We start from the raw sequence: 20,432 nt of genomic DNA, 5'->3' as shown, positions 1-20,432 counted from the left end.
ACACGGTAGAGAATCCGTGCTTCAGCTAAAACAGCCGCTCCTGAGGGTGGAAGCATTGGGTTGTGTGCGTGCGTGAGAGGACTGCAAGGGAGTCCAAAGTTTCTGCGAGTGAGACTCAGGCCCCAGCAAAAGGCAGAACACGACTCCCCGTGTGTTTCCTTTAGCTAGCACTGCGGCCCTACTTTTGCATGGAAGTCTAATCGCTAGCGTTCTTCCTGGAAGAAACAACACGGTAGAGAAACCGTGCTTTAGCTACCATCCACCTCTCTGAGGGAGGAAGCACTTTCCAGGCTACCGTGGGTGAGAGCCTGAGGAACGGGTTCCTTACGTGAAACCGAGGGAGAAGGAGTCCGGGCCAGAAGGCTCCTCTCGACTCAGCTCTTGTTACCTGAAGCTAACACTTCGGCTCCATGTGTGCATAGGAATGCTAAGGGCTCCGCACTGATTTGGCAGAAAGAAGCCGGTCAAGAACCCCAGCTTCAGCTCATTCGCCTCTCCACAGGGTGGCAGCATTTTCAAGTCTGCTCGAGTGCAAACCTGGGGAAGGAGTCCCAGCAGAATTCGGAGGGAGAAATAAGCATGGGCAGAAGACACCTATCGACTCAACTCTTGTTTCGGGAAACTAGATCGGCTCTCCCGTGTGTGCGTGGAGTCCTCAGTGCCATCCACGTAACGCAAAGGAACAAAACTGTAGAGAACCCGTGCCTCAGCAAAGATCGCCCTTCCTGAGCGGGAACTTCATGTATTGTGTGTTTTTGTGAAAGCATGAGAAATGGAACCTACACGTAACTCGGAGTGAGAAGCAGGCCTGGAAGGAAGGCTGCTGTCGACTCACCTCTTGTTTGAGGAGATTAGCACTGCTGCACCCTGTGTGCCTGGATGCCTAGTTACCAGGCTACTAACACCAAGAATCAATCCTATAGAGTGACTGCGCTTCAGTTAACATTGCCGTTCCTGAAGCAGGAGGAATTTGACACTGCTCGTGTACGAGACACCGGGGAAAGGGTCCCATACGTGAAATGGAGTGAGAAACAGGCCGGTGCGGAAGGCAGCTCTCAAGTCACCTCTGGTTTATGAGGCTAGTACCCTTGCCCCGGGGGTGCCTGCAGGCCTAAAGCCAACCACCTAACTCAAAGGAACAACTCTGTAGGGAATTTCTGCTTCGGCTAAAAGAGCCATGCCTCAGGGTGGACGCATTTTGCTGTGTGCATGCGTGAGCGCGCTGCAGGTGAGCCCAAAACCATTTTCCTTGTGAGACCCAGGCCCCGGAAGAAGCCAGAACACGACTCCCCACTTGCTCCATGAAGCTAGAACTGCGGTCCCAATTTTGCTTGGAAGTCTAATAGATAGCTTTCTAACTCGGAGAAACAACACTGTAGAGAAACCGTGCTTTAGCTACTGTCGACCTCTCTGTGGGCGAAGCAGTTTAGGGTGTACTGTGGCTGAGAGCCTGGGGACGGTTTCCATTTCGTAATATCGGGGGAGAGAAAGGCCGGTACATAATGCAGCTCTGAACTCACTACATGGTTATGGGGAAAGTTCCGTTCCCCCGTGGGAGTGTGCAGGCTTAAACACAGCCACCTTACTCGACGGAAAAACTCGGTTGAGAGCCTGTGCTGCAGGTAAAACAGCTGCTCCTGAGTGTGGAAGCATTTTGTTGTGTGCGTGCGTGAGAGCACTGCAAGGGAGTCCAAAGCTTTTTGCGAGTGAGACTCAGGCCCCAGCGAAAGGCAGAACACCACTCCCCATGTGTTTCATCAAGCTAGCACGGCAGCCCCACTTTTGCATGGAAGTCTAATAGCTAGCGTTGTAACTCGAAGAAACAACAGTGTAGAGAAACGGTGCCTTAGCTACCGTCGACCTCTCTGTGGGCGAAGCAGTTTAGGGTAAACTGTGGCTGAGAGCCTGGGGACGGTTTCAATATCGTAATATCAGGGAGAGACAGGCGGGTACAGAAGGCAGCTCTCAACTCACATCATGGTTATGCGGATAGTACCGTTGCCCAGGGTGTGTGTGCCGGTTTAAACACAGCCACCTAATTCAAAGGAAAAACTCCCTTGAGAGCCTGTGCTGCAGGTAAAACAGCTGCTCCTGTGGGTGGAAGCATTTTGTTGTGTGCGTGCGTGAGAGCACGGCAAGGGAGTCCAAAGCTTTTTGCGAGTGAGACTCAGGCCCGAGCGAAAGGCAGAACACGTCTCCCCATGTGATTCATCAAACTAGCACGGCAGCCCCATTTTGGCATGGAAGGCCAATAGCTAGCGTTCTAACTCGAAGAAACGACACTGTAGAGAAACCGTGCTTTAGCTACCGTCGACCTCTCTGTGGGTGAAGTAGTTGAGGGTGTACTGTGGCTGAGAGCCTGGGGACGGTTTCCATTTCGTAATATCGGGGGAGAGACAGGTCGGTACAGAAGGCACCTCTCAACTCACTACATGGTTATGGGGCTAGTTCCGTTGCCCAGGGTGTGTTTGCTGGCTTAAAGACAGCCACCTAACTCAAAGGAAAAACACGGTAGAGAATCCGTGCTTCAGCTAAAACAGCCGCTCCTGAGGGTGGAAGCATTGGGTTGTGTGCGTGCGTGAGAGGACTGCAAGGGAGTCCAAAGTTTCTGCGAGTGAGACTCAGGCCCCAGCAAAAGGCAGAACACGACTCCCCGTGTGTTTCCTTTAGCTAGCACTGCGGCCCTACTTTTGCATGGAAGTCTAATCGCTAGCGTTCTTCCTGGAAGAAACAACACGGTAGAGAAACCGTGCTTTAGCTACCATCCACCTCTCTGAGGGAGGAAGCACTTTCCAGGCTACCGTGGGTGAGAGCCTGAGGAACGGGTTCCTTACGTGAAACCGAGGGAGAAGGAGTCCGGGCCAGAAGGCTCCTCTCGACTCAGCTCTTGTTACCTGAAGCTAACACTTCGGCTCCATGTGTGCATAGGAATGCTAAGGGCTCCGCACTGATTTGGCAGAAAGAAGCCGGTCAAGAACCCCAGCTTCAGCTCATTCGCCTCTCCACAGGGTGGCAGCATTTTCAAGTCTGCTCGAGTGCAAACCTGGGGAAGGAGTCCCAGCAGAATTCGGAGGGAGAAATAAGCATGGGCAGAAGACACCTATCGACTCAACTCTTGTTTCGGGAAACTAGATCGGCTCTCCCGTGTGTGCGTGGAGTCCTCAGTGCCATCCACGTAACGCAAAGGAACAAAACTGTAGAGAACCCGTGCCTCAGCAAAGATCGCCCTTCCTGAGCGGGAACTTCATGTATTGTGTGTTTTTGTGAAAGCATGAGAAATGGAACCTACACGTAACTCGGAGTGAGAAGCAGGCCTGGAAGGAAGGCTGCTGTCGACTCACCTCTTGTTTGAGGAGATTAGCACTGCTGCACCCTGTGTGCCTGGATGCCTAGTTACCAGGCTACTAACACCAAGAATCAATCCTATAGAGTGACTGCGCTTCAGTTAACATTGCCGTTCCTGAAGCAGGAGGAATTTGACACTGCTCGTGTACGAGACACCGGGGAAAGGGTCCCATACGTGAAATGGAGTGAGAAACAGGCCGGTGCGGAAGGCAGCTCTCAAGTCACCTCTGGTTTATGAGGCTAGTACCCTTGCCCCGGGGGTGCCTGCAGGCCTAAAGCCAACCACCTAACTCAAAGGAACAACTCTGTAGGGAATTTCTGCTTCGGCTAAAAGAGCCATGCCTCAGGGTGGACGCATTTTGCTGTGTGCATGCGTGAGCGCGCTGCAGGTGAGCCCAAAACCATTTTCCTTGTGAGACCCAGGCCCCGGAAGAAGCCAGAACACGACTCCCCACTTGCTCCATGAAGCTAGAACTGCGGTCCCAATTTTGCTTGGAAGTCTAATAGATAGCTTTCTAACTCGGAGAAACAACACTGTAGAGAAACCGTGCTTTAGCTACTGTCGACCTCTCTGTGGGCGAAGCAGTTTAGGGTGTACTGTGGCTGAGAGCCTGGGGACGGTTTCCATTTCGTAATATCGGGGGAGAGAAAGGCCGGTACATAATGCAGCTCTGAACTCACTACATGGTTATGGGGAAAGTTCCGTTCCCCCGTGGGAGTGTGCAGGCTTAAACACAGCCACCTTACTCGACGGAAAAACTCGGTTGAGAGCCTGTGCTGCAGGTAAAACAGCTGCTCCTGAGTGTGGAAGCATTTTGTTGTGTGCGTGCGTGAGAGCACTGCAAGGGAGTCCAAAGCTTTTTGCGAGTGAGACTCAGGCCCCAGCGAAAGGCAGAACACCACTCCCCATGTGTTTCATCAAGCTAGCACGGCAGCCCCACTTTTGCATGGAAGTCTAATAGCTAGCGTTGTAACTCGAAGAAACAACAGTGTAGAGAAACGGTGCCTTAGCTACCGTCGACCTCTCTGTGGGCGAAGCAGTTTAGGGTAAACTGTGGCTGAGAGCCTGGGGACGGTTTCAATATCGTAATATCAGGGAGAGACAGGCGGGTACAGAAGGCAGCTCTCAACTCACATCATGGTTATGCGGATAGTACCGTTGCCCAGGGTGTGTGTGCCGGTTTAAACACAGCCACCTAATTCAAAGGAAAAACTCCCTTGAGAGCCTGTGCTGCAGGTAAAACAGCTGCTCCTGTGGGTGGAAGCATTTTGTTGTGTGCGTGCGTGAGAGCACGGCAAGGGAGTCCAAAGCTTTTTGCGAGTGAGACTCAGGCCCGAGCGAAAGGCAGAACACGTCTCCCCATGTGATTCATCAAACTAGCACGGCAGCCCCATTTTGGCATGGAAGGCCAATAGCTAGCGTTCTAACTCGAAGAAACGACACTGTAGAGAAACCGTGCTTTAGCTACCGTCGACCTCTCTGTGGGTGAAGTAGTTGAGGGTGTACTGTGGCTGAGAGCCTGGGGACGGTTTCCATTTCGTAATATCGGGGGAGAGACAGGTCGGTACAGAAGGCACCTCTCAACTCACTACATGGTTATGGGGCTAGTTCCGTTGCCCAGGGTGTGTTTGCTGGCTTAAAGACAGCCACCTAACTCAAAGGAAAAACACGGTAGAGAATCCGTGCTTCAGCTAAAACAGCCGCTCCTGAGGGTGGAAGCATTGGGTTGTGTGCGTGCGTGAGAGGACTGCAAGGGAGTCCAAAGTTTCTGCGAGTGAGACTCAGGCCCCAGCAAAAGGCAGAACACGACTCCCCGTGTGTTTCCTTTAGCTAGCACTGCGGCCCTACTTTTGCATGGAAGTCTAATCGCTAGCGTTCTTCCTGGAAGAAACAACACGGTAGAGAAACCGTGCTTTAGCTACCATCCACCTCTCTGAGGGAGGAAGCACTTTCCAGGCTACCGTGGGTGAGAGCCTGAGGAACGGGTTCCTTACGTGAAACCGAGGGAGAAGGAGTCCGGGCCAGAAGGCTCCTCTCGACTCAGCTCTTGTTACCTGAAGCTAACACTTCGGCTCCATGTGTGCATAGGAATGCTAAGGGCTCCGCACTGATTTGGCAGAAAGAAGCCGGTCAAGAACCCCAGCTTCAGCTCATTCGCCTCTCCACAGGGTGGCAGCATTTTCAAGTCTGCTCGAGTGCAAACCTGGGGAAGGAGTCCCAGCAGAATTCGGAGGGAGAAATAAGCATGGGCAGAAGACACCTATCGACTCAACTCTTGTTTCGGGAAACTAGATCGGCTCTCCCGTGTGTGCGTGGAGTCCTCAGTGCCATCCACGTAACGCAAAGGAACAAAACTGTAGAGAACCCGTGCCTCAGCAAAGATCGCCCTTCCTGAGCGGGAACTTCATGTATTGTGTGTTTTTGTGAAAGCATGAGAAATGGAACCTACACGTAACTCGGAGTGAGAAGCAGGCCTGGAAGGAAGGCTGCTGTCGACTCACCTCTTGTTTGAGGAGATTAGCACTGCTGCACCCTGTGTGCCTGGATGCCTAGTTACCAGGCTACTAACACCAAGAATCAATCCTATAGAGTGACTGCGCTTCAGTTAACATTGCCGTTCCTGAAGCAGGAGGAATTTGACACTGCTCGTGTACGAGACACCGGGGAAAGGGTCCCATACGTGAAATGGAGTGAGAAACAGGCCGGTGCGGAAGGCAGCTCTCAAGTCACCTCTGGTTTATGAGGCTAGTACCCTTGCCCCGGGGGTGCCTGCAGGCCTAAAGCCAACCACCTAACTCAAAGGAACAACTCTGTAGGGAATTTCTGCTTCGGCTAAAAGAGCCATGCCTCAGGGTGGACGCATTTTGCTGTGTGCATGCGTGAGCGCGCTGCAGGTGAGCCCAAAACCATTTTCCTTGTGAGACCCAGGCCCCGGAAGAAGCCAGAACACGACTCCCCACTTGCTCCATGAAGCTAGAACTGCGGTCCCAATTTTGCTTGGAAGTCTAATAGATAGCTTTCTAACTCGGAGAAACAACACTGTAGAGAAACCGTGCTTTAGCTACTGTCGACCTCTCTGTGGGCGAAGCAGTTTAGGGTGTACTGTGGCTGAGAGCCTGGGGACGGTTTCCATTTCGTAATATCGGGGGAGAGAAAGGCCGGTACATAATGCAGCTCTGAACTCACTACATGGTTATGGGGAAAGTTCCGTTCCCCCGTGGGAGTGTGCAGGCTTAAACACAGCCACCTTACTCGACGGAAAAACTCGGTTGAGAGCCTGTGCTGCAGGTAAAACAGCTGCTCCTGAGTGTGGAAGCATTTTGTTGTGTGCGTGCGTGAGAGCACTGCAAGGGAGTCCAAAGCTTTTTGCGAGTGAGACTCAGGCCCCAGCGAAAGGCAGAACACCACTCCCCATGTGTTTCATCAAGCTAGCACGGCAGCCCCACTTTTGCATGGAAGTCTAATAGCTAGCGTTGTAACTCGAAGAAACAACAGTGTAGAGAAACGGTGCCTTAGCTACCGTCGACCTCTCTGTGGGCGAAGCAGTTTAGGGTAAACTGTGGCTGAGAGCCTGGGGACGGTTTCAATATCGTAATATCAGGGAGAGACAGGCGGGTACAGAAGGCAGCTCTCAACTCACATCATGGTTATGCGGATAGTACCGTTGCCCAGGGTGTGTGTGCCGGTTTAAACACAGCCACCTAATTCAAAGGAAAAACTCCCTTGAGAGCCTGTGCTGCAGGTAAAACAGCTGCTCCTGTGGGTGGAAGCATTTTGTTGTGTGCGTGCGTGAGAGCACGGCAAGGGAGTCCAAAGCTTTTTGCGAGTGAGACTCAGGCCCGAGCGAAAGGCAGAACACGTCTCCCCATGTGATTCATCAAACTAGCACGGCAGCCCCATTTTGGCATGGAAGGCCAATAGCTAGCGTTCTAACTCGAAGAAACGACACTGTAGAGAAACCGTGCTTTAGCTACCGTCGACCTCTCTGTGGGTGAAGTAGTTGAGGGTGTACTGTGGCTGAGAGCCTGGGGACGGTTTCCATTTCGTAATATCGGGGGAGAGACAGGTCGGTACAGAAGGCACCTCTCAACTCACTACATGGTTATGGGGCTAGTTCCGTTGCCCAGGGTGTGTTTGCTGGCTTAAAGACAGCCACCTAACTCAAAGGAAAAACACGGTAGAGAATCCGTGCTTCAGCTAAAACAGCCGCTCCTGAGGGTGGAAGCATTGGGTTGTGTGCGTGCGTGAGAGGACTGCAAGGGAGTCCAAAGTTTCTGCGAGTGAGACTCAGGCCCCAGCAAAAGGCAGAACACGACTCCCCGTGTGTTTCCTTTAGCTAGCACTGCGGCCCTACTTTTGCATGGAAGTCTAATCGCTAGCGTTCTTCCTGGAAGAAACAACACGGTAGAGAAACCGTGCTTTAGCTACCATCCACCTCTCTGAGGGAGGAAGCACTTTCCAGGCTACCGTGGGTGAGAGCCTGAGGAACGGGTTCCTTACGTGAAACCGAGGGAGAAGGAGTCCGGGCCAGAAGGCTCCTCTCGACTCAGCTCTTGTTACCTGAAGCTAACACTTCGGCTCCATGTGTGCATAGGAATGCTAAGGGCTCCGCACTGATTTGGCAGAAAGAAGCCGGTCAAGAACCCCAGCTTCAGCTCATTCGCCTCTCCACAGGGTGGCAGCATTTTCAAGTCTGCTCGAGTGCAAACCTGGGGAAGGAGTCCCAGCAGAATTCGGAGGGAGAAATAAGCATGGGCAGAAGACACCTATCGACTCAACTCTTGTTTCGGGAAACTAGATCGGCTCTCCCGTGTGTGCGTGGAGTCCTCAGTGCCATCCACGTAACGCAAAGGAACAAAACTGTAGAGAACCCGTGCCTCAGCAAAGATCGCCCTTCCTGAGCGGGAACTTCATGTATTGTGTGTTTTTGTGAAAGCATGAGAAATGGAACCTACACGTAACTCGGAGTGAGAAGCAGGCCTGGAAGGAAGGCTGCTGTCGACTCACCTCTTGTTTGAGGAGATTAGCACTGCTGCACCCTGTGTGCCTGGATGCCTAGTTACCAGGCTACTAACACCAAGAATCAATCCTATAGAGTGACTGCGCTTCAGTTAACATTGCCGTTCCTGAAGCAGGAGGAATTTGACACTGCTCGTGTACGAGACACCGGGGAAAGGGTCCCATACGTGAAATGGAGTGAGAAACAGGCCGGTGCGGAAGGCAGCTCTCAAGTCACCTCTGGTTTATGAGGCTAGTACCCTTGCCCCGGGGGTGCCTGCAGGCCTAAAGCCAACCACCTAACTCAAAGGAACAACTCTGTAGGGAATTTCTGCTTCGGCTAAAAGAGCCATGCCTCAGGGTGGACGCATTTTGCTGTGTGCATGCGTGAGCGCGCTGCAGGTGAGCCCAAAACCATTTTCCTTGTGAGACCCAGGCCCCGGAAGAAGCCAGAACACGACTCCCCACTTGCTCCATGAAGCTAGAACTGCGGTCCCAATTTTGCTTGGAAGTCTAATAGATAGCTTTCTAACTCGGAGAAACAACACTGTAGAGAAACCGTGCTTTAGCTACTGTCGACCTCTCTGTGGGCGAAGCAGTTTAGGGTGTACTGTGGCTGAGAGCCTGGGGACGGTTTCCATTTCGTAATATCGGGGGAGAGAAAGGCCGGTACATAATGCAGCTCTGAACTCACTACATGGTTATGGGGAAAGTTCCGTTCCCCCGTGGGAGTGTGCAGGCTTAAACACAGCCACCTTACTCGACGGAAAAACTCGGTTGAGAGCCTGTGCTGCAGGTAAAACAGCTGCTCCTGAGTGTGGAAGCATTTTGTTGTGTGCGTGCGTGAGAGCACTGCAAGGGAGTCCAAAGCTTTTTGCGAGTGAGACTCAGGCCCCAGCGAAAGGCAGAACACCACTCCCCATGTGTTTCATCAAGCTAGCACGGCAGCCCCACTTTTGCATGGAAGTCTAATAGCTAGCGTTGTAACTCGAAGAAACAACAGTGTAGAGAAACGGTGCCTTAGCTACCGTCGACCTCTCTGTGGGCGAAGCAGTTTAGGGTAAACTGTGGCTGAGAGCCTGGGGACGGTTTCAATATCGTAATATCAGGGAGAGACAGGCGGGTACAGAAGGCAGCTCTCAACTCACATCATGGTTATGCGGATAGTACCGTTGCCCAGGGTGTGTGTGCCGGTTTAAACACAGCCACCTAATTCAAAGGAAAAACTCCCTTGAGAGCCTGTGCTGCAGGTAAAACAGCTGCTCCTGTGGGTGGAAGCATTTTGTTGTGTGCGTGCGTGAGAGCACGGCAAGGGAGTCCAAAGCTTTTTGCGAGTGAGACTCAGGCCCGAGCGAAAGGCAGAACACGTCTCCCCATGTGATTCATCAAACTAGCACGGCAGCCCCATTTTGGCATGGAAGGCCAATAGCTAGCGTTCTAACTCGAAGAAACGACACTGTAGAGAAACCGTGCTTTAGCTACCGTCGACCTCTCTGTGGGTGAAGTAGTTGAGGGTGTACTGTGGCTGAGAGCCTGGGGACGGTTTCCATTTCGTAATATCGGGGGAGAGACAGGTCGGTACAGAAGGCACCTCTCAACTCACTACATGGTTATGGGGCTAGTTCCGTTGCCCAGGGTGTGTTTGCTGGCTTAAAGACAGCCACCTAACTCAAAGGAAAAACACGGTAGAGAATCCGTGCTTCAGCTAAAACAGCCGCTCCTGAGGGTGGAAGCATTGGGTTGTGTGCGTGCGTGAGAGGACTGCAAGGGAGTCCAAAGTTTCTGCGAGTGAGACTCAGGCCCCAGCAAAAGGCAGAACACGACTCCCCGTGTGTTTCCTTTAGCTAGCACTGCGGCCCTACTTTTGCATGGAAGTCTAATCGCTAGCGTTCTTCCTGGAAGAAACAACACGGTAGAGAAACCGTGCTTTAGCTACCATCCACCTCTCTGAGGGAGGAAGCACTTTCCAGGCTACCGTGGGTGAGAGCCTGAGGAACGGGTTCCTTACGTGAAACCGAGGGAGAAGGAGTCCGGGCCAGAAGGCTCCTCTCGACTCAGCTCTTGTTACCTGAAGCTAACACTTCGGCTCCATGTGTGCATAGGAATGCTAAGGGCTCCGCACTGATTTGGCAGAAAGAAGCCGGTCAAGAACCCCAGCTTCAGCTCATTCGCCTCTCCACAGGGTGGCAGCATTTTCAAGTCTGCTCGAGTGCAAACCTGGGGAAGGAGTCCCAGCAGAATTCGGAGGGAGAAATAAGCATGGGCAGAAGACACCTATCGACTCAACTCTTGTTTCGGGAAACTAGATCGGCTCTCCCGTGTGTGCGTGGAGTCCTCAGTGCCATCCACGTAACGCAAAGGAACAAAACTGTAGAGAACCCGTGCCTCAGCAAAGATCGCCCTTCCTGAGCGGGAACTTCATGTATTGTGTGTTTTTGTGAAAGCATGAGAAATGGAACCTACACGTAACTCGGAGTGAGAAGCAGGCCTGGAAGGAAGGCTGCTGTCGACTCACCTCTTGTTTGAGGAGATTAGCACTGCTGCACCCTGTGTGCCTGGATGCCTAGTTACCAGGCTACTAACACCAAGAATCAATCCTATAGAGTGACTGCGCTTCAGTTAACATTGCCGTTCCTGAAGCAGGAGGAATTTGACACTGCTCGTGTACGAGACACCGGGGAAAGGGTCCCATACGTGAAATGGAGTGAGAAACAGGCCGGTGCGGAAGGCAGCTCTCAAGTCACCTCTGGTTTATGAGGCTAGTACCCTTGCCCCGGGGGTGCCTGCAGGCCTAAAGCCAACCACCTAACTCAAAGGAACAACTCTGTAGGGAATTTCTGCTTCGGCTAAAAGAGCCATGCCTCAGGGTGGACGCATTTTGCTGTGTGCATGCGTGAGCGCGCTGCAGGTGAGCCCAAAACCATTTTCCTTGTGAGACCCAGGCCCCGGAAGAAGCCAGAACACGACTCCCCACTTGCTCCATGAAGCTAGAACTGCGGTCCCAATTTTGCTTGGAAGTCTAATAGATAGCTTTCTAACTCGGAGAAACAACACTGTAGAGAAACCGTGCTTTAGCTACTGTCGACCTCTCTGTGGGCGAAGCAGTTTAGGGTGTACTGTGGCTGAGAGCCTGGGGACGGTTTCCATTTCGTAATATCGGGGGAGAGAAAGGCCGGTACATAATGCAGCTCTGAACTCACTACATGGTTATGGGGAAAGTTCCGTTCCCCCGTGGGAGTGTGCAGGCTTAAACACAGCCACCTTACTCGACGGAAAAACTCGGTTGAGAGCCTGTGCTGCAGGTAAAACAGCTGCTCCTGAGTGTGGAAGCATTTTGTTGTGTGCGTGCGTGAGAGCACTGCAAGGGAGTCCAAAGCTTTTTGCGAGTGAGACTCAGGCCCCAGCGAAAGGCAGAACACCACTCCCCATGTGTTTCATCAAGCTAGCACGGCAGCCCCACTTTTGCATGGAAGTCTAATAGCTAGCGTTGTAACTCGAAGAAACAACAGTGTAGAGAAACGGTGCCTTAGCTACCGTCGACCTCTCTGTGGGCGAAGCAGTTTAGGGTAAACTGTGGCTGAGAGCCTGGGGACGGTTTCAATATCGTAATATCAGGGAGAGACAGGCGGGTACAGAAGGCAGCTCTCAACTCACATCATGGTTATGCGGATAGTACCGTTGCCCAGGGTGTGTGTGCCGGTTTAAACACAGCCACCTAATTCAAAGGAAAAACTCCCTTGAGAGCCTGTGCTGCAGGTAAAACAGCTGCTCCTGTGGGTGGAAGCATTTTGTTGTGTGCGTGCGTGAGAGCACGGCAAGGGAGTCCAAAGCTTTTTGCGAGTGAGACTCAGGCCCGAGCGAAAGGCAGAACACGTCTCCCCATGTGATTCATCAAACTAGCACGGCAGCCCCATTTTGGCATGGAAGGCCAATAGCTAGCGTTCTAACTCGAAGAAACGACACTGTAGAGAAACCGTGCTTTAGCTACCGTCGACCTCTCTGTGGGTGAAGTAGTTGAGGGTGTACTGTGGCTGAGAGCCTGGGGACGGTTTCCATTTCGTAATATCGGGGGAGAGACAGGTCGGTACAGAAGGCACCTCTCAACTCACTACATGGTTATGGGGCTAGTTCCGTTGCCCAGGGTGTGTTTGCTGGCTTAAAGACAGCCACCTAACTCAAAGGAAAAACACGGTAGAGAATCCGTGCTTCAGCTAAAACAGCCGCTCCTGAGGGTGGAAGCATTGGGTTGTGTGCGTGCGTGAGAGGACTGCAAGGGAGTCCAAAGTTTCTGCGAGTGAGACTCAGGCCCCAGCAAAAGGCAGAACACGACTCCCCGTGTGTTTCCTTTAGCTAGCACTGCGGCCCTACTTTTGCATGGAAGTCTAATCGCTAGCGTTCTTCCTGGAAGAAACAACACGGTAGAGAAACCGTGCTTTAGCTACCATCCACCTCTCTGAGGGAGGAAGCACTTTCCAGGCTACCGTGGGTGAGAGCCTGAGGAACGGGTTCCTTACGTGAAACCGAGGGAGAAGGAGTCCGGGCCAGAAGGCTCCTCTCGACTCAGCTCTTGTTACCTGAAGCTAACACTTCGGCTCCATGTGTGCATAGGAATGCTAAGGGCTCCGCACTGATTTGGCAGAAAGAAGCCGGTCAAGAACCCCAGCTTCAGCTCATTCGCCTCTCCACAGGGTGGCAGCATTTTCAAGTCTGCTCGAGTGCAAACCTGGGGAAGGAGTCCCAGCAGAATTCGGAGGGAGAAATAAGCATGGGCAGAAGACACCTATCGACTCAACTCTTGTTTCGGGAAACTAGATCGGCTCTCCCGTGTGTGCGTGGAGTCCTCAGTGCCATCCACGTAACGCAAAGGAACAAAACTGTAGAGAACCCGTGCCTCAGCAAAGATCGCCCTTCCTGAGCGGGAACTTCATGTATTGTGTGTTTTTGTGAAAGCATGAGAAATGGAACCTACACGTAACTCGGAGTGAGAAGCAGGCCTGGAAGGAAGGCTGCTGTCGACTCACCTCTTGTTTGAGGAGATTAGCACTGCTGCACCCTGTGTGCCTGGATGCCTAGTTACCAGGCTACTAACACCAAGAATCAATCCTATAGAGTGACTGCGCTTCAGTTAACATTGCCGTTCCTGAAGCAGGAGGAATTTGACACTGCTCGTGTACGAGACACCGGGGAAAGGGTCCCATACGTGAAATGGAGTGAGAAACAGGCCGGTGCGGAAGGCAGCTCTCAAGTCACCTCTGGTTTATGAGGCTAGTACCCTTGCCCCGGGGGTGCCTGCAGGCCTAAAGCCAACCACCTAACTCAAAGGAACAACTCTGTAGGGAATTTCTGCTTCGGCTAAAAGAGCCATGCCTCAGGGTGGACGCATTTTGCTGTGTGCATGCGTGAGCGCACTGCAGGTGAGCCCAAAACCATTTTCCTTGTGAGACCCAGGCCCCGGAAGAAGCCAGAACACGACTCCCCACTTGCTCCATGAAGCTAGAACTGCGGTCCCAATTTTGCTTGGAAGTCTAATAGATAGCTTTCTAACTCGGAGAAACAACACTGTAGAGAAACCGTGCTTTAGCTACTGTCGACCTCTCTGTGGGCGAAGCAGTTTAGGGTGTACTGTGGCTGAGAGCCTGGGGACGGTTTCCATTTCGTAATATCGGGGGAGAGAAAGGCCGGTACATAATGCAGCTCTGAACTCACTACATGGTTATGGGGAAAGTTCCGTTCCCCCGTGGGAGTGTGCAGGCTTAAACACAGCCACCTTACTCGACGGAAAAACTCGGTTGAGAGCCTGTGCTGCAGGTAAAACAGCTGCTCCTGAGTGTGGAAGCATTTTGTTGTGTGCGTGCGTGAGAGCACTGCAAGGGAGTCCAAAGCTTTTTGCGAGTGAGACTCAGGCCCCAGCGAAAGGCAGAACACCACTCCCCATGTGTTTCATCAAGCTAGCACGGCAGCCCCACTTTTGCATGGAAGTCTAATAGCTAGCGTTGTAACTCGAAGAAACAACAGTGTAGAGAAACGGTGCCTTAGCTACCGTCGACCTCTCTGTGGGCGAAGCAGTTTAGGGTAAACTGTGGCTGAGAGCCTGGGGACGGTTTCAATATCGTAATATCAGGGAGAGACAGGCCGGTACAGAAGGCAGCTCTCAATTCACATCATGGTTATGCGGATAGTACCGTTGCCCAGGGTGTGTGTGCCGGTTTAAACACAGCCACCTAATTCAAAGGAAAAACTCCCTTGAGAGCCTGTGCTGCAGGTAAAACAGCTGCTCCTGTGGGTGGAAGCATTTTGTTGTGTGCGTGCGTGAGAGCACGGCAAGGGAGTCCAAAGCTTTTTGCGAGTGAGACTCAGGCCCGAGCGAAAGGCAGAACACGTCTCCCCATGTGATTCATCAAACTAGCACGGCAGCCCCATTTTGGCATGGAAGGCCAATAGCTAGCGTTCTAACTCGAAGAAACGACACTGTAGAGAAACCGTGCTTTAGCTACCGTCGACCTCTCTGTGGGTGAAGTAGTTGAGGGTGTACTGTGGCTGAGAGCCTGGGGACGGTTTCCATTTCGTAATATCGGGGGAGAGACAGGTCGGTACAGAAGGCACCTCTCAACTCACTACATGGTTATGGGGCTAGTTCCGTTGCCCAGGGTGTGTTTGCTGGCTTAAAGACAGCCACCTAACTCAAAGGAAAAACACGGTAGAGAATCCGTGCTTCAGCTAAAACAGCCGCTCCTGAGGGTGGAAGCATTGGGTTGTGTGCGTGCGTGAGAGGACTGCAAGGGAGTCCAAAGTTTCTGCGAGTGAGACTCAGGCCCCAGCAAAAGGCAGAACACGACTCCCCGTGTGTTTCCTTTAGCTAGCACTGCGGCCCTACTTTTGCATGGAAGTCTAATCGCTAGCGTTCTTCCTGGAAGAAACAACACGGTAGAGAAACCGTGCTTTAGCTACCATCCACCTCTCTGAGGGAGGAAGCACTTTCCAGGCTACCGTGGGTGAGAGCCTGAGGAACGGGTTCCTTACGTGAAACCGAGGGAGAAGGAGTCCGGGCCAGAAGGCTCCTCTCGACTCAGCTCTTGTTACCTGAAGCTAACACTTCGGCTCCATGTGTGCATAGGAATGCTAAGGGCTCCGCACTGATTTGGCAGAAAGAAGCCGGTCAAGAACCCCAGCTTCAGCTCATTCGCCTCTCCACAGGGTGGCAGCATTTTCAAGTCTGCTCGAGTGCAAACCTGGGGAAGGAGTCCCAGCAGAATTCGGAGGGAGAAATAAGCATGGGCAGAAGACACCTATCGACTCAACTCTTGTTTCGGGAAACTAGATCGGCTCTCCCGTGTGTGCGTGGAGTCCTCAGTGCCATCCACGTAACGCAAAGGAACAAAACTGTAGAGAACCCGTGCCTCAGCAAAGATCGCCCTTCCTGAGCGGGAACTTCATGTATTGTGTGTTTTTGTGAAAGCATGAGAAATGGAACCTACACGTAACCCGGAGTGAGAAGCAGGCCTGGAAGGAAGGCTGCTGTCGACTCACCTCTTGTTTGAGGAGATTAGCACTGCTGCACCCTGTGTGCCTGGATGCCTAGTTACCAGGCTACTAACACCAAGAATCAATCCTATAGAGTGACTGCGCTTCAGTTAACATTGCCGTTCCTGAAGCAGGAGGAATTTGACACTGCTCGTGTACGAGACACCGGGGAAAGGGTCCCATACGTGAAATGGAGTGAGAAACAGGCCGGTGCGGAAGGCAGCTCTCAAGTCACCTCTGGTTTATGAGGCTAGTACCCTTGCCCCGGGGGTGCCTGCAGGCCTAAAGCCAACCACCTAACTCAAAGGAACAACTCTGTAGGGAATTTCTGCTTCTGCTAAAAGAGCCATGCCTCAGGGTGGACGCATTTTGCTGTGTGCATGCGTGAGCGCACTGCAGGTGAGCCCAAAACCATTTTCCTTGTGAGACCCAGGCCCCGGAAGAAGCCAGAACACGACTCCCCACTTGCTCCATGAAGCTAGAACTGCGGTCCCAATTTTGCTTGGAAGTCTAATAGATAGCTTTCTAACTCGGAGAAACAACACTGTAGAGAAACCGTGCTTTAGCTACTGTCGACCTCTCTGTGGGCGAAGCAGTTTAGGGTGTACTGTGGCTGAGAGCCTGGGGACGGTTTCCATTTCGTAATATCGGGGGAGAGAAAGGCCGGTACATAATGCAGCTCTGAACTCACTACATGGTTATGGGGAAAGTTCCGTTCCCCCGTGGGAGTGTGCAGGCTTAAACACAGCCACCTTACTCGACGGAAAAACTCGGTTGAGAGCCTGTGCTGCAGGTAAAACAGCTGCTCCTGAGTGTGGAAGCATTTTGTTGTGTGCGTGCGTGAGAGCACTGCAAGGGAGTCCAAAGCTTTTTGCGAGTGAGACTCAGGCCCCAGCGAAAGGCAGAACACCACTCCCCATGTGTTTCATCAAGCTAGCACGGCAGCCCCACTTTTGCATGGAAGTCTAATAGCTAGCGTTGTAACTCGAAGAAACAACAGTGTAGAGAAACGGTGCCTTAGCTACCGTCGACCTCTCTGTGGGCGAAGCAGTTTAGGGTAAACTGTGGCTGAGAGCCTGGGGACGGTTTCAATATCGTAATATCAGGGAGAGACAGGCCGGTACAGAAGGCAGCTCTCAATTCACATCATGGTTATGCGGATAGTACCGTTGCCCAGGGTGTGTGTGCCGGTTTAAACACAGCCACCTAATTCAAAGGAAAAACTCCCTTGAGAGCCTGTGCTGCAGGTAAAACAGCTGCTCCTGTGGGTGGAAGCATTTTGTTGTGTGCGTGCGTGAGAGCACGGCAAGGGAGTCCAAAGCTTTTTGCGAGTGAGACTCAGGCCCGAGCGAAAGGCAGAACACGTCTCCCCATGTGATTCATCAAACTAGCACGGCAGCCCCATTTTGGCATGGAAGGCCAATAGCTAGCGTTCTAACTCGAAGAAACGACACTGTAGAGAAACCGTGCTTTAGCTACCGTCGACCTCTCTGTGGGTGAAGTAGTTGAGGGTGTACTGTGGCTGAGAGCCTGGGGACGGTTTCCATTTCGTAATATCGGGGGAGAGACAGGTCGGTACAGAAGGCACCTCTCAACTCACTACATGGTTATGGGGCTAGTTCCGTTGCCCAGGGTGTGTTTGCTGGCTTAAAGACAGCCACCTAACTCAAAGGAAAAACACGGTAGAGAATCCGTGCTTCAGCTAAAACAGCCGCTCCTGAGGGTGGAAGCATTGGGTTGTGTGCGTGCGTGAGAGGACTGCAAGGGAGTCCAAAGTTTCTGCGAGTGAGACTCAGGCCCCAGCAAAAGGCAGAACACGACTCCCCGTGTGTTTCCTTTAGCTAGCACTGCGGCCCTACTTTTGCATGGAAGTCTAATCGCTAGCGTTCTTCCTGGAAGAAACAACACGGTAGAGAAACCGTGCTTTAGCTACCATCCACCTCTCTGAGGGAGGAAGCACTTTCCAGGCTACCGTGGGTGAGAGCCTGAGGAACGGGTTCCTTACGTGAAACCGAGGGAGAAGGAGTCCGGGCCAGAAGGCTCCTCTCGACTCAGCTCTTGTTACCTGAAGCTAACACTTCGGCTCCATGTGTGCATAGGAATGCTAAGGGCTCCGCACTGATTTGGCAGAAAGAAGCCGGTCAAGAACCCCAGCTTCAGCTCATTCGCCTCTCCACAGGGTGGCAGCATTTTCAAGTCTGCTCGAGTGCAAACCTGGGGAAGGAGTCCCAGCAGAATTCGGAGGGAGAAATAAGCATGGGCAGAAGACACCTATCGACTCAACTCTTGTTTCGGGAAACTAGATCGGCTCTCCCGTGTGTGCGTGGAGTCCTCAGTGCCATCCACGTAACGCAAAGGAACAAAACTGTAGAGAACCCGTGCCTCAGCAAAGATCGCCCTTCCTGAGCGGGAACTTCATGTATTGTGTGTTTTTGTGAAAGCATGAGAAATGGAACCTACACGTAACTCGGAGTGAGAAGCAGGCCTGGAAGGAAGGCTGCTGTCGACTCACCTCTTGTTTGAGGAGATTAGCACTGCTGCACCCTGTGTGCCTGGATGCCTAGTTACCAGGCTACTAACACCAAGAATCAATCCTATAGAGTGACTGCGCTTCAGTTAACATTGCCGTTCCTGAAGCAGGAGGAATTTGACACTGCTCGTGTACGAGACACCGGGGAAAGGGTCCCATACGTGAAATGGAGTGAGAAACAGGCCGGTGCGGAAGGCAGCTCTCAAGTCACCTCTGGTTTATGAGGCTAGTACCCTTGCCCCGGGGGTGCCTGCAGGCCTAAAGCCAACCACCTAACTCAAAGGAACAACTCTGTAGGGAATTTCTGCTTCGGCTAAAAGAGCCATGCCTCAGGGTGGACGCATTTTGCTGTGTGCATGCGTGAGCGCACTGCAGGTGAGCCCAAAACCATTTTCCTTGTGAGACCCAGGCCCCGGAAGAAGCCAGAACACGACTCCCCACTTGCTCCATGAAGCTAGAACTGCGGTCCCAATTTTGCTTGGAAGTCTAATAGATAGCTTTCTAACTCGGAGAAACAACACTGTAGAGAAACCGTGCTTTAGCTACTGTCGACCTCTCTGTGGGCGAAGCAGTTTAGGGTGTACTGTGGCTGAGAGCCTGGGGACGGTTTCCATTTCGTAATATCGGGGGAGAGAAAGGCCGGTACATAATGCAGCTCTGAACTCACTACATGGTTATGGGGAAAGTTCCGTTCCCCCGTGGGAGTGTGCAGGCTTAAACACAGCCACCTTACTCGACGGAAAAACTCGGTTGAGAGCCTGTGCTGCAGGTAAAACAGCTGCTCCTGAGTGTGGAAGCATTTTGTTGTGTGCGTGCGTGAGAGCACTGCAAGGGAGTCCAAAGCTTTTTGCGAGTGAGACTCAGGCCCCAGCGAAAGGCAGAACACCACTCCCCATGTGTTTCATCAAGCTAGCACGGCAGCCCCACTTTTGCATGGAAGTCTAATAGCTAGCGTTGTAACTCGAAGAAACAACAGTGTAGAGAAACGGTGCCTTAGCTACCGTCGACCTCTCTGTGGGCGAAGCAGTTTAGGGTAAACTGTGGCTGAGAGCCTGGGGACGGTTTCAATATCGTAATATCAGGGAGAGACAGGCGGGTACAGAAGGCAGCTCTCAACTCACATCATGGTTATGCGGATAGTACCGTTGCCCAGGGTGTGTGTGCCGGTTTAAACACAGCCACCTAATTCAAAGGAAAAACTCCCTTGAGAGCCTGTGCTGCAGGTAAAACAGCTGCTCCTGTGGGTGGAAGCATTTTGTTGTGTGCGTGCGTGAGAGCACGGCAAGGGAGTCCAAAGCTTTTTGCGAGTGAGACTCAGGCCCGAGCGAAAGGCAGAACACGTCTCCCCATGTGATTCATCAAACTAGCACGGCAGCCCCATTTTGGCATGGAAGGCCAATAGCTAGCGTTCTAACTCGAAGAAACGACACTGTAGAGAAACCGTGCTTTAGCTACCGTCGACCTCTCTGTGGGTGAAGTAGTTGAGGGTGTACTGTGGCTGAGAGCCTGGGGACGGTTTCCATTTCGTAATATCGGGGGAGAGACAGGTCGGTACAGAAGGCACCTCTCAACTCACTACATGGTTATGGGGCTAGTTCCGTTGCCCAGGGTGTGTTTGCTGGCTTAAAGACAGCCACCTAACTCAAAGGAAAAACACGGTAGAGAATCCGTGCTTCAGCTAAAACAGCCGCTCCTGAGGGTGGAAGCATTGGGTTGTGTGCGTGCGTGAGAGGACTGCAAGGGAGTCCAAAGTTTCTGCGAGTGAGACTCAGGCCCCAGCAAAAGGCAGAACACGACTCCCCGTGTGTTTCCTTTAGCTAGCACTGCGGCCCTACTTTTGCATGGAAGTCTAATCGCTAGCGTTCTTCCTGGAAGAAACAACACGGTAGAGAAACCGTGCTTTAGCTACCATCCACCTCTCTGAGGGAGGAAGCACTTTCCAGGCTACCGTGGGTGAGAGCCTGAGGAACGGGTTCCTTACGTGAAACCGAGGGAGAAGGAGTCCGGGCCAGAAGGCTCCTCTCGACTCAGCTCTTG

The sequence above is a fragment of the Halichoerus grypus genome, chromosome X, assembly GCF_964656455.1.
Source record: "Halichoerus grypus chromosome X, mHalGry1.hap1.1, whole genome shotgun sequence".
NCBI lineage: Eukaryota > Metazoa > Chordata > Mammalia > Carnivora > Phocidae > Halichoerus > Halichoerus grypus.
The sequence above is the reverse complement of the archived record's forward strand: the minus strand, read 5'-3'. Positions refer to the sequence as shown.